The 13,280-nt window shown below is 42.5% G+C and overlaps 1 protein-coding gene across 1 annotated transcript in view; it reads right to left on the reverse strand.

Annotated features, from left to right (window-relative positions):
• Window positions 1–13,280, reverse strand: part of LOC137884250 (zinc finger protein GLIS1) — a 66,748-nt gene that overhangs the window by 23,301 nt on the left and 30,167 nt on the right. The window lies entirely within an intron of this gene.

Here is a 13,280-nt window from a genome sequence, read left to right on the forward strand (position 1 = left end):
TGATGAAGGGCAAAGCATTAGTAGAAAAAAAGAAAACACGGCCAAATAAAACATGTTAGAAAGTGGCAATACTCAAAAACAGCCCGTATAACTTTATAAGTATGAAAAAAAGGGTTTTTTGGGGGAATGAGTTGGTTTATCACAAGGTGTCTTTCTCCGCCCTGACCAACGAGGAAAACCACCAACACTTCAGGATCTGTTCGGAGGGGAGGCTGTGGAGCAGAGTGCCCCGGCTGCGGATGGGAGGAACATGTGCATTTAATCTGCCTGCTTGCAAATGCCCTGTGGCAACCACAGCAAAGAGCAGAAAAACGTAAATGGATGAAATTATATCCATATGATTCAACGAGACAGCTAAGGAGAGGCAGGTTTCTCATGCGCTTCGTCAGGATACAAAATTAAACACAGCCCGGCTAAAACATTCGCATTACATAGTTTACACATATCATTTCCACTGCGGAGCGGGACCCTTTTAGCAGCCAGCCTCATCTGTTGCAAATAGGGCTTTAATTTGAATCAAAGATAGCGGTGGACAGGACAGATATGAAATCACACAAAATTGCTTTGTTTCACCATGAAGCATCTTTTCTTCCTCGCCTCCTGCACTTTGCCTAATTATTTGGGAAGCCTTGATTTATGAACGGTGAGATATGAGCACACACAGCCAATAGAGAGAGTGTTGTCCAGATGTGCGCGAACAAGCCAGCCGAGCGAGAACCGATAAATTGGTGGGAGGAAGTAGTCATGTAAATGACTAAAGAAATTGTTCTTAACAGCCATTTTGCACTCATGCCTGAATAGTTTGGGGGCCAGATTAAAAACTATGTGGATGGCACAACAGGAAGCATTGGTATGATGACTAAATGAGGCTGCTCACATAATAAGCCTGTCCAGCTGTTCCGTTCCTCTCACAGAGTGTTTGCTGGAGATTGAGGAGGAAGTGCAGTGATGGATCTGAACCCCTGTTCCTGCGGTGGAGGCCTGACAAGAGTGTGAGCCCCGGCTGCACAACAACATGGTGAGGCTTCATGGAAACACTTAACCTGCTGTGATTCAGAGGCCTTCATTCAAATGTCTACCAGCTCTGCAGTCCTGCATCAGATTAGAGAGCTAAGATGTGATTTCCTCTTAAACCGGGCAGCCTGGGGTTTACCGGTTCAACAGGTTGAGGGGGGGAAAAAGGAAAACAGGGTCACGTTCTCAAAAAGAGATGAAGCAGACTGACGAGGAGAAGGATGTGTCCCGTGTGCTATCATGCAGCGTCGGTACAGAACCAAACAGACTTCTATTAAATTTTCCTTCTGGTCAAAGACTGAGGGTGTCAGGAAACTATTTTCACACTTTACATTCAACTGTATGAACACGGGTCAACTGTACGCCTCCCTTTGAATCAACTTCTAACAAACATTGGATCACGTGTCTGATCGCATCCACATCAATGCGTCTCAGAGAGAGAGAGGACGTAACTACAGCAGCAGATCGCACAATGAGTGCTTTTAAGCCTTTTTTCAGACATGGAATCTGACGCGTTGCTGGCTTCTTCTATTTGACAACTATTTCTATATTTTTCTCAAACATGACTAGACTACAGTGTTAACAAGATATCTGGCCCCTAGTACATGACAGCAGTGAAACATGCTTTTTCTTTGCGCTAGCTGCCCTGAAATAAATTCACAAATCAATTTCATGAATTATTAAGAAGACGTTTAGAATACTGTTGCCTGATTTCTACAGTCCTAAATCTCTCAGGAAGGTTAATTCCTACGTGTATGCACATAAAACATTTTTAAAAACTGGAAAAAATAAATATCAATACAAAACAAAAGCTTCACATTGTGAGTAGTTGTAATGAATGATCATTTAGCAGGATTTGGCTGATGATTCATATGATTGTGCAAGCTGTGCTCTTTAGCCCTGCATTGTGAAGGGAAACAAATCAATGAAATGAGATTAGATGGCTTAGTGACACAATTTTATGTCTTATTGTCATGATTTTATTTCCTTGAGCAGAAAAAAACGACAGTTAAATGACAAGTTTAGAGTTTCTTTCCTTTAATCTAACCTTGTGCTGCTGCAGTCTTTTTGTGAATGTGACAATTTTCAAATTAGACTTGAGTGGTGTTGGAGGTGTTGTGGAAATGTTTCTGGGTCTGACACAGTAAGATTGCAGTCATAAGAACACTTCTTATTCCAGAGCCCAAATTGCCATCGTATTCCAGGTGTTAGCTGCACATCTGAAAGGGGCATTTATATCCCTCAGCAAAACAGAGCAGGTACTTGAAGGTTGACAGATGAGAAGATGTATTGCACAGGTCGGGTTGAATATAGACCATCTACCACTGGACAAGAGAGGGATTTGTGGTGTTCACTTTAGAGAGGAGACACGTGATCCTTTGACCTCCCGTTCAGCAGAAAGGCTTCTAAAAGAACAATCCCACGTGACGGTGTATATTCTCACAAACCAATAGGAACCATTTATAATGGCTAATTAGAGTGCAATACAAAGCTTCCAGTGCCACAGACATTAGAACCTATCAAGGCATTAATTATAAACCCATTCACGAAATCCGAACCCGCCATGAAAAAGACAGACTGGGGGTTACGCAATGAAAATCCTAAACATGATCTGTGTTCCGAGCCGGCGCCTGGACTGATGTTACTGGCAGTCAATGCAGGATCCTGTTTGACGGGCCCATGAGCTACGGCGTCCTCTGACACCCGGGCTTCAATCTGTCCAGCACCTTTCACTCACACCTGCCTCTATTCTCACACTCGCTTTCTCCCCTCTGTCTCTCTCTCTCTCTGCTCTCTTTTAACCCTTCTGCCAATAAGCTCCTCTTGCTGCAGCCCTACAATGGGGTGTTATGTAGCTCAACGTGCTCCATGACTCCATTTCATATCCGCGCTATTGAGGGACGATAGACGCCAATTCAGCAGCAGCCAGTAACGACAATAAAGTTATGTTTAATTGATCTAATTATTCTGTCTTTTGTTAGACTAATACTGTACGGTCCAACACGATGATTGGACTGTGATGTGAAGTGATATTTTTATTGGATCGACACATTTTTTCTAACTTTGCCTCTCAGTCTGTCAAGCATTGTAACTATTCATTTGAATACGTTTGAAGCTCCATTGCGCATATTATCCGCACTAAATCACAAGAAAGGAAAGAGCTCTTTATTTAAACCTGCCTTGTCTACTTAGACTGTAATGTCTTTCATATTTCCAGAGTGAAAATTGTCCAAAAGTGTGTTACTCACTCAAAATGCAACATATCTCGTGATTGCATTTCATTTTGGTCTATTAAGGCTGCTGGCAATGGAGAAATTGGCATCTTTGGACATTGCCACAGGTTTGGAAAGATGCCTCTGCTCAGACAACAGGTCACGCTTTAAAAAGGAAAACATCCAGAAAACCACAGTGTATTATTGCCAGTAGCTGTTTTACAATGGGGTGAAAGTGTTTTAGGGTGTTCTTTTTTTAGAAATGTTTATTCTTGTTGTGACATATTTCATGCTAATGTTCATAATTTAATAATAAATTAAATGCAAACAGATACTTTTCTCTGCTGCATTGACAGTTTGTGATTTCAGATGATACGGTGGATGAATTTTTCAATCGTCCCTACTGGCATGAAATTGTTGCGTGACAGTTGAAGTCACAAGTCCTGTAACTTAGAGACTTGTTAGGTAAAGAAATGAAAGCCCTTCTCCCCTATTTTTGGCAAACCATTCGTTGTCCACACAAGGCAAGAGTTGACACAGCTGTCTAAAGACCTACTGTAGCATACACTGGGCGACTCTATAACTCTGACGTGACAACAAATAAACACTGCAGAAGCCCAGTGAGCTGCCAAGCCAAATACCTTGATGCCAGAAGCACTATAGTGTTCAGACAGAAAACATGCCAGCGAAATTAAACAATAGGTCAACATGGCATTGTGATCAACACCAGCATAAGAACTCAAGCAGGGTGTAGGGGAAGAGCGTGCATTTATGCAACCCTCTGGAGGGGAACCAGACCACGAAAAAAAAAAAAAAAAAAGCAGCTGCGAAAGAAATGTGGTGCAACGGTGCCCCTAGATTAGATTTGTTCTCTCCTCAGCATGCCAAGGTTGTGTTCTTTTCTGCTCTCTCCGGGTTTCAGGGTCCATTTTCCAGTTATGTGGATATGGCTGGTTGCAATAAATCAGAATGTGCTGGATATTCAATGTGTCAAGTCAAATCATGCCACAGGCGTTCTCAGCGAGCACATCACCCTTCATTCACATTTCAATAAATCAATTCACCGCATTTCAGTATATGGTTCTCTATTCATATTCAATTATTCCGTCCACACTAACACGCTTGTGCCCACTGTCCTATAGGAAAACGCATTTATTTGAGTACGAAACCCCTCCCCATTCCTGTGCAATTACGATGGAGTCGAGCAAAAATCCTGAGGTCCTACTATTCACTGATATTCTAAGGTAAGCCTTTTCATGGGATATTTCCTTCAAATTTCTCATCGGACATATGTTTATGTTAGCCGTAATGTGAGTCCCAGCCTGGTACTCGTACACAATTTGCCAGTTAAGAGCGCAGCACATTACAATATGTAGCATTTTCCACATATACAGTATGCATTTCCTGGCTGTACTTTAAATCAAGCATGACCTGATCTAAATTTCTTGGCTTCCTTTCAGAATAAAATTGGCATACTGGCGATACCCGTGTATTGTTTGTTTTTCCCCTGGCAAGGATGCAGTGCGATCTAAATGACAGCTGCTACGTGACACAGTATGAAAGCTCGACGTTATGAGAAACTGGAAGAGCAGAGGAAAAAACAAAAGGATATGCTCCGACTTATAGGCTTCTTACTTCTACTGTAATTCTGCCCGAATAACTGAACCAATCTGGTTCTAAACCCTGCATAAACCTTTTTACATCGACGTTAAACCAATTCCAAAGCTGAACAGGCTGAATGTGAAACAGATGTTTTTTTTAGAAGTGAACAGAAAGCGAGAGGGCTTCTTTCTGGAGACAGTTAGAGACCATTGGGGTGTAAACCTCTATGGGGGAAGAGGTAAATCCCAACTTAAATATCAGAGTCTTTGTAGTGCCAGCTCTTCTGGGTCACACAATCCTAAAATAAGGTTAAAAGAAATCACATCATTCTGTGTTTCGTGTCCTTATATGTCCCACTGTTGAAGATTTAAGGTCCTGTTTTCCTGTTTCTTTTTCTCTCATTATCAGTCATTTTAGTAGACGTGGTTTTGGTGAAGACTCACTGTTTTGATATATGTGCGATTTAACACCACAATCCAACCCTCAATGTTCTTCTTGGATCTTTACATGCGGATCTGTCTTCACTCTGTCACTCTCTGGTGGGCATTTGAAAACACACTGAAAGCCTCGACAGTGTAAACAATCACAGGTCTCAGCTTGGAAAGTTTGGTCAACTTATAACAAACACTTGAGTTGTGTGTGTGTGTGTGTGTGTGTGTGTGTGTGTGTGTGTGTGTGTGTGTGTGTGTGTGTGTGTGTGTGTGTTCAACGGCTGTGGTAATGCTTCAAAAATGCTCTCAAGTCCGCATTCAGTGCATACCAAATCACGTGTCATGCATAACGCCTCGCGATGAATTCTGGCCAAAAAATGTCGTTTTTTTGGGATGACATCAGTGGAGCTGAATTGCCTGTCTGGCTCCGTTTCTTCCAGCCTTCACCTCTTTTCTCAAACATTCAAATTAAACCCGGCACACTAACCACAGAACACCGCGGTGCATAATTTAAACTTGACACCCTAAACCTAAACACGTCTTTCGCTACATCATTTATCCATACTTCTCTTAGTGTTTATTTTGCACGGTAGCAACTCATATATATATTAGCTGCAGGTCTAGCCTTGTCTGGTGTGGTGCGGTGTGGGTCTGGCTGGGTGGAGGGATACTGTCGTCTTGGGTTGTGGTGCAGCCCTGAGGCAGAAGTGGTCCCGTTGTGTATAAATGCTCTTCTTGTTTGCTTGTTTGGTAGGCGATGTGAAGGCGGCCACGGGCAGATGTCGCTCTGGACTCGGTTCTATGCGGTGCCCTCTGCCACACTGACAAGTCAGCAAAAATCAAAAACAAACATCTGGATGCTTTAAGAGATTTACCTCTGTTCAACTCACACACACACATACATCACCAACAAACCAGTTCGGTGGGTATGTTTACAGAGTGGCTGCTGTGGCACAAAAAGTGCCAGGGCACAAAACAAGGCCAGTGTGTAAATGTGAGGAGTGGGAGAGGATGGCAGCCTCAGAGGAGAAAGGACCCGTTATGTCTTTGCCCCATAAAATGCCACAAATATACTTTGGCTATAATTATCTGTTTGACTGTAGCAAAAAAACAAACAGTTAAGCACACCTCCACAATGCACATAATCCTTGACGGTATACAGCAAAAAAAAAAGCACTACTATTGGAGGACAAACAGGGAAAACTTTAAAGGTACCTATATACGGAATTTAGAGCATTAATATAGCAGCAAGCAACTATTTCCAATGTAAAGATATAGTGCAGTAATGTCTACCTAAGCATAGAAAGAAGTCACTCTCCCTCCATGTGTGTGTTGTTATCCAAGCTTCTCTCTGCTTTGTTTACATGGTCGGCACGGCAACGCGTGCACGTGAGTGTGCACAACTGGGTGGCTCATTGCCGCCGCTCGGCACTGCTATCATTCAGCAGTTAAGGCCGCTAGCGCCACAGTGGAGCGCCCACCCTCCAGTTCCACCTCAGGTGAACGCTGTTAGCAGTCGGCACTGTTTACCGTTGTTTGCACTGTTAGCCGCAAGCGCCGGCTCAGCAGTCGCCATGTTTAAAGCCGTGTGGAGGCACTAGATATGCTCTGAATTTCCCCCCCCAAAAAAAAAGGCTCATGACCTAACAAGGCGATCCCACGGCTCTCCATCCATCCTCCCTCTGCATAAACCGGGTTTTGCATCCCTGCAGCAGCCCCCTGAACATGACGGAACAGCCCAGAACACCCACCCCAGCTTCTTCTGTCCGATGTATTAGTAAACTGATCTGGCTCAGTAAAGAGGTTAAACTGATTAAGGTTTTGGATGGGACACAATTATGACACAATCTCTGCAGCGCATAACCAGCCCCAGCCCTGGGTCTTCAGGTTTCCGATACCAGAGCGTGATTAAATGTTGAGGAAATGGGGAAAATCAAAATATTGCATTCCAGACAAATGCAATTAAGAGTGTATCACATGTAGTAAATCCTGCATGCTTTGATACCTGGTTATGAGGTTGAAGGAAAGTTAGCTCTAGACCTTTTATAGCTTGAGTTAATCGTAGCAGTGTGTAATATTTTCAAGAAATGCTCCACTGCTTATAGTGTGTAATTTATACCAATATTGTAGGCTATTGCGTCCTCACATGGGTGTCTATAATGCACGTGCATTACTATCTTCCTTTAGCTCTAGCTGACAGTTGGTGGCTTGATCCCAGCTTACTTTACTTCACTAAAATTTAACATTTTGTGATTTATAATTATAATCCAGTTGCAGAACCTCTGCACCAGCAGTTTCATAACCTGCAGTTTTAGACATTGTGCTTTTTGGCACAGGTTAGCATGTCTTGAGCAATATGTTGCTATGCAAAGAATGGTATGTTCATTCTTTTAACATTTTGTCACTCTAATAAAAACATGCCTAAAAACCTGTTGACACGTTGATAGGCATCATACAGACTGAGAGAGAGAGAGAGAGAGAGAGAGAGAGAGAGAGAGAGAGAGAGAGAGAGAGACTGAAAATGTAACACCAAGTTCAAAATGTAAAACCTTTGAGGTTTTTAAATCTTAAAAATCAAATAAATAATTAACAAAACTAGCAAAGTCCTAAATTCAGATCATAATGATAGATAGCGGGAGTGAGCGACAGGCGTGCTGGACTACATTACTGCAAAAGATTGACTGGAAAACTTGTTTTTCGGCCTGACGAGAAGTTGGCCTGGCCCACTCGACAAGGAAAACAAGCAAGATCCATCCATCGAGGCCTTTCATTCGTATGCCAAAACACCAGTCGCAGAGCCCCTCCGCCAGCACTTCCATCATAGGAATATCACATATGGACAGTGTTGTGTTACTATTAGCAGGACGAGCGGACTGCCAAGCGGCACAGCAGACCTGACAGGAAGACGGAGGATAACCACAGGATGGGGTTATGGGTTTGTAGAAATAAATTAGACTATCTAGCTACCTGGCGAACTCATTTGCCTGGGGAATGACTGACAAAGTTCATTCTGGAAATGATTTAATGGGTAGCAGAGGCACGGGACCTTCAGATAAAGTGCTAAAAGTTGATCTCCTCCAGGTCTTTATTTGTACCTGATTAGTTCTTTCCATTTGTGCCAATTTAACGGACTTTAGGAGCTCTGATCCTAAGCGTGCAGTTTACTCCTGACATGCTGAATCAATGCCCTTTCTCCCCTATTGACCTTGATTACTTTCAATGAGCCATATACAGACCTCTCCTCTCACAGTACACTGGAGTGAACATGTCAGTGTACGGCCTGAGGAACGAGTTATTCTGGCTGATCCGCAATATTCCTCGTGTCAGTTTCAATGTCTGCATTTTGTTGCTATGTCGGTCACGCAATTCTGGAGATTTCATCAGTTTTAAATCAACTGAGGAATGACAGGAATGAAGAAAAAACATTTTTGCAGAGATAACAATCATATATGTGTATGTGTGAGCTTCTTTAAGTGGGCTCTTTAGGATTGTCTACAGCTCAATACACTTTCACTACAGGTAGTTCTGGGCTTCGGTCGGTTCAGAAGCTCGACTCTGAGATTGTGGCCTCTAAGTTGTCCAGACAGGCCGGAGTGTCAGAGGCTCATACGGATACAAACACATTAATATCAACGTCACTCGCCACCCGCACCCAGTGCCTAGACGGCTCCGGTTTCACGTGGCATTCAGAGGAAAAAGTCGGGTCATGTGCTGAACCTCAGTTTTAATTAGCTAATGGCACTCCCTGTTTCATCTCCTGGTCTGAGCTGATTGCTCACAAAAGACTCCATTTACCCTGAAAACACACGCCATCTTGGCACCGACCCGCGCTCTATGCCTCACCGTCTGCTGCCGAGGGATTTTGCCACTCTCCTCCAAAAATCAGTCCAGTAAATCTAAATATATAAAGTTGCTGGTTTCACACCAGTGAAAAAAAAGAGGAAATTCCATGATCCAAGCTTTTATTTTTTTCCAGCGGGCCTTAGCGTCCAACTTTCCTTCAACAAGTGGTTTGAGTGTGTCAGTGGGTGTTTTGGTGTTTGTCTGCGTGCGCTCACATGTGTATGCGTTTGGACAGGGTCCAATTAAGCAGCTAATGCAGGCTGCTTTTTATCATTGTGAAATGGGCGGGTGGCTTTCTGTCTCGCCTTTGGCTCTCACATATGACGAACACTAAAGTATGTGAATCTACCCTTTTATGGAGGAATTTTCTTTTACTTTGAAATCATTTGTCAATTACATCACATCGATGGTATGAACCCTGGGAGAAAGAAACTAGGAACTTTAACCGAATAACAAAAAAAAAAAAAAGTGATAAATTACTATGGACATGCTGCAAAATGTTCACCTGAGATTTAAATCAAACTTAATAAGCACACCTTCCAGCCAGGTGAAAAAAAGACTATTTCAAATGAAGCCTTAATATTGTATCCAAGCCAAAACTGTCTTAACAGCACCACCATCGTCATCTATACTGCATTCCCTAAAAGATTCGTACTTTAAAAGTCTGCATGTTCATACAGTAGCGTAACAAAACCACTGAATCAGGTTTCATGCCTTGAATCCTTCATCCCACAATAACATATCCTAAGCATACTATTGTTTTAGTACCAAAACAGCTATGCCAAACTAACCACAAAAAGTGCGCGGGGCTGTACTCCTGCCTGAAGTCATGCCTTGTAAACGCTCCGTCCCATCCACGCAGACAGCGTCGTGGTTTAGGAGGATATTAGTTGACCTTCAGAGCTCACAGACCAGTCTTCAGACACTTCAAATCCGCTCGGCCGGCCTCTGACAAAGCAGAACAATATCAAAGTCTGGGACCATGTCAGGGCTACTCTTGCAGGATATATTTTTAATATTTATGCAGACACAGGAAAAAAAATTTAATAAACTGAAACAACAAGTGAATTAGGCATGAAACACAACAGGATATTGCAGAGAGATTATGTTGTTTCCTCTTTGCTCGTGTGTCCTGCGGTGCTTGCCTGCCATACACAACAGCCCAGGGCTAGCTGTAATTGGCGGGGAGAGGGAACCAAACATATTTTGTGAAAAGGGAGCAGAATTTTTTTTTAAGAGCTACAAAGTCTACATCTACATTAGGAAGGAACTGACTTTTTTTTTTTTTTTTTAACACAGAATTTCTTAAAATATGAGCCAGGTACAGACTGTGACAGGCTCATGCAGGGGTCTGGGTATGACTTGTGATAATGACTTTTTCCTGCCAAGACGCAGCATGAAGTAAATGCTGTGCAGCTGTATGAGGAAGAAGAGATACAGTATATATATTGAGAGAAGGAGGCAGAGGGAGAAAGAGGAGAGAGATGTGTTATGTTTGGATGTGAGGAGAGCCATGTTTCATGAGCGCCCGTCGGAATCTGCTGCTGGAAAGATAATAAAGGGATTAGCTCTGTTTTTTCTACAGCATTTGGTCCAAAAACAGAATGTCTCATCTGCTTCCTCTGTACGAATTTCTCAAATTCTTGAATGCCTTTGTCTATTGCATGAGCACAGCAAACACAAGAGGCATCGGGGCTAGTGGTGATACACAGGTAGAATAATCTCAAGCATGGCAGGACTCTACAAATGTAACTGGTCCTTTTTTTGTGTTGGTAAATTGAAGTTAGGCCTCATAGGGCGCTGTTCTAACTGCATTCTTTAATGACGTAAAATGATTAGGCCTATATCAATAAGAACTCTTGCATTCAGCACTCATTCGCTGTATTTCATGTTGTCATGTGGATAGAATGGACTGAGTTTGTGTGTATATGATAAATATCACCCAATCATTTCTGGTGCTTCACAGAATAAAAGGATATTTTGTTTGACATTCCAACACGTTGTAAATTGCTTTTAATAGTAGTAAACATATAAGTTGTCATGAACACTGTTATGCTCATCTAACAAAACAATGGACAGCTGATGCAGCTGTATCACACGTCCTAATCAACTGATTTAAAAGGACGTCTCTCGTGGTCGGGACTAAGATGCAAGGAGAGGAGACGAAAAAAAAAGGAATTAAGGCGACACGTTAGCATATTGAAAAGCACCCCTGGTTTCCTATAGGTATGAAGTACTTACTTAAACCTGTATGGACTATATACAAACACAAACACAGTTACAAGTACACACAGAGAGTGCGTTTATTTTCTCTGGCCCACCGAGTTTATCTGCTGAAGTCCCAGATCAACACGCATTCAATCCCTGCTGATTAGATGTGTTGATTCAAGCTTGAAAACATTTCACATTTCTGTTTATGCTCCGTCGGAAAAGCCGGAGTGTTACAACCCAGCGTACTGTACTCGGAATCAATACTTCCTATTGTGAGAGTCAATGGAAACAATATCCCCGTTTTCATATAACTGCATGGCCGTGAATACGTGCGCCTGTGTGTGTGTGTGTGTGCGTGTGTGTGTGTGTGCTTGAAACGAGGGTGATCGGGAGGTTACGGTGCGTAGCAGCGTTTCACAGTGCCTCATGTCGGCAGACAGAATCCAGTGGCTCCTCTACACTGGGCCGAATTGTTCCAGTGCTTACATATGGTAAACATCTCCAAAAACACACACATGCACACACCTCCACAGTGACACATTCATGCAAACACCTACACCGCATGAACATACAAACATTCACTCAGTGTCTATTTGCTGTGTGTCACCCAAATGTCAGTGCAGCTCTCGGACTGAAGCCACACCCGCGCAGCGCCACAAAGAGCAGCAGCAACGACGACGGCAGAAAGAAAAAGGGATGAAAGCCTTTAATACAACACACTCCGAAAGCGTAATTAACAGCTGGGGAACGTACAATGCAGCAAATTACTACCAAATGTTTTGTTCACGCTGGGCCAAGGAAGCAGAACACTAATAGCCTGGAGTGACGTAAAGCAGGGAGAACAGCAGCAACGGTTGAGTTTGTGTCTTTTTGGCTTCAATCGGCGTTCAGCTCAGATGTGCAATAACAAGTATCAGAATTAGTCTGAATCAAATTTCTTACCCAACTCCCAAGAAAACGGCCATAGAATACAACTTTCTATTGAAAGACCCTCACCTCAGCTAATTTTACAAGCCACTGTTACTTAAAAGGAGAAATAAAAATCCAGGTCTTGTTTATTTCTTCAAGAATAAAAAAGGCCTGGAGATAAAACAGGTGCTGTAGCAATATTGCAGACTCAGGTTTTCAATAATTAGTATTTGGAGGGGTTCCTGAACTTGAAGAGGACCGCTTCTGACAGGGGCTTCGGGGTGAAGCCGTGAATTGAGCAAGACTAGCAAATGTTACCGACCATCCCTTTGTGGCTCCCTTCTCCAGACTACTACATTTCTCCTCATGTTTGGCTTGGATATGAAGCCAACTCACTTAATACTTGTGGGACAGCTAAACATTTAAAGCTCCCATTTAAAAGGATCAAGTGTAGGCATTGTTTGGTTATGTTCACCATATGTGTTGGCTTTTCATGATCTAAATCCCGTCTCAAAAAACAGAGTGCTCGTGAAAATAAACATGGCTTCGGCCTACACAAATTGTGGACTAATTGTGTATTTGGACTAAATTATTCTTACGGTTGGAGGCCTTTTTCCATTCGCTAAGGGACGCGGGGGAGTGACAGCTTGACATTGATTAGTGTGTTGACTTGTGGAATTGGAGCCTTACCTGTAAAGAATTCAACCACAAATCTATTTATACTGACGAGGTAGTGCTGCTCTTACAGCTGCTCATATCTTCAGAGGAGAAAAAGAATCTTTTTTTTTTTTTACCTGTTCCACTAAAAATACAGGAATTACAATCATAACTGTTTCTCAACCAAAACAAAATACAGGTTTCTGTTGAAAAGTAATCAGCAGTGAAGCAAGTCCGGTCTTGTTTTTGGACACAATTGACGTGTATCTTGTTGAGGAAAAATCCTCTTGAGGGGACTGCATTACTCTGTGAAATATGTGCTTGTGTCTAATTCAAACAGAAACACATTTTTAACAGATGGTTGCAATTATGAGACAAACTAGATTCATATTGATCCAAT

This window comes from Cebidichthys violaceus, unplaced genomic scaffold, assembly GCF_023349555.1.
Source record: "Cebidichthys violaceus isolate CVI_PGR_0920_01 unplaced genomic scaffold, fCebVio1.0.p SCAF_37, whole genome shotgun sequence".
Lineage (NCBI taxonomy): Eukaryota > Metazoa > Chordata > Actinopteri > Perciformes > Stichaeidae > Cebidichthys > Cebidichthys violaceus.